The sequence below is a fragment of the Chrysochloris asiatica genome, unplaced genomic scaffold, assembly GCF_000296735.1.
Source record: "Chrysochloris asiatica unplaced genomic scaffold, ChrAsi1.0 scaffold00085, whole genome shotgun sequence".
Lineage (NCBI taxonomy): Eukaryota > Metazoa > Chordata > Mammalia > Afrosoricida > Chrysochloridae > Chrysochloris > Chrysochloris asiatica.
The window spans coordinates 7903430-7905243 of record NW_006408603.1 but is presented as its reverse complement, the minus strand read 5'-3'; positions in this window follow the sequence as shown (position 1 = coordinate 7905243).

Genomic DNA, 1814 nt, shown 5'->3' with positions numbered 1-1814 from the left:
AAATGTTTCCTGGACTAAAATGGCTTGACTTCCGTAAACCCTAACTCATAGAAAGCTCCCCATTTTGCTTATAGTTAGTTAGTTAAGTGCCATCGAGTTGGTTCTGATGCATAGCTACCCTGTATAGGGTTTCCAAGGAGCAACTGGTAAGCTTGAACCACCAACCTTGTAGTTTGAATGGCTTTGCAGTCTGGCACATTAATCCACAGCGCCAAGCCCTGGCTTAAAAAATTTCTAGGTTTGTGTTAAAAATTCTGTATCTAGAATCTGGTTGTTGGGTCCAAGGTATATGGTGATTTGAGTGCAGGTTTATTGGTTAAAATGTTGATGACAGCCCACCTCCCCACTAGGGTTGGGAGGAGATAAAACCCTGTCAGTGAGAGACTTGTGTGCCACTCACCTAATGGGACCTAATGGGACATCTGGCATTGGCTATGTGAACCCCACGATCCAGAGCACACCTTTATGTGGTTGGATTTGACTACCGTGAATGTTAATCTTATGTGTCAACTTAAATAAGCTATGGGACCCAGTTGTTTGATCCAGCACTAGTCTAGATGTTGCTATGAAGATATTTCATCTCAATAATGTGGATGAGCCTCATTTAAGCAGTCGAAGTTCTTAAAACAAAAACTAAGGTTTCTAGGAGAAGAAGATATTCTGCTTAAAGATTTAATGTAGAAATCCCACATGAGTTTCCACCTTGCCAATCTGCACTACAGATTTCCAGCTCAAACAACATTAACATCAACCTGCCTGAGTGTCTAGGCTACTGACCTGCTCAACTGATTTCAGACTTGCAAGACCCCATCACATGAGCCAATTCGATTAACCTGTCTCAATCCTGGTGTGGTGCTGTGGGTTAATGCGCTAGACTGCAAAGCTGTTTGAACTTCAAGGTTGGCTGTTCAAGATCACCAGATGCTCCTCGGAAGTCCTATACAGGGTCGCTATGGGTGGGAACTGACTCAACGGCACTTCACAACAACAACAACATCCTCTATATGGACATAAAGCTATCTCTCTTCCTCTGTTACTGGTTTTGTTTCTTTGAGGAACCCTAGTACAGATTTTGGTACCAAGAATGATTTTACAGGAATAGGATCTTAAGAGTGAATTTTCTGAATTAGTTCTGAGATTTCTGGAATTGATCCTCTAATCTGATTAAAATCACTAATTACTCTATTTCCAAGCATGATGTAATGATAGAGATAAACAAAATATCACCTTGGATACTCCTAATCAAATGTTCAAAAGCGTCAAGGTTCTGAATGTCCATAGAACATTTTTTTTTTAAAACTAATGGGCATAATGAGATTGGTCAGTTGTTCTCAGTAGTGCTGAACAAATTTAAGAAAGAAAAGGATAAACTCTGGGTTTCAAATGCCCAATTCAAGTACCACATAAATAAGCCAAAGTTTTTATGTCTTCCCTAAAAGAAAACCTCATTTTCTATAACCTTAGAGCTGGGATTGTTGAAAACCTAAACCTAGAGTCTCATCTTGTGAGTGACAGAATTATATTGCTAACCGACTTCCCAACATCGTGGAGTGTTTGATGTTAAAGCGAGGCCTTTGGTTGGGAAGGAATAGAAGCCTAAAAACTAGAACAGGGACATATGAACAGATTCTGGTGAAACTGAGGGCAATGAACCCCTAAATTTTGCTCAAAGCTGTCCTAAACCAGTTTTTCATACTGTATTATCCTATGTGGGAGAACCCAGCTGGGTTCTATGAAGAAAAACATGGCATCAGGATTGGAGGAAGACTCATTAACAACCTGTGATATGCAGATGATACAACCTTGCTTGCTGA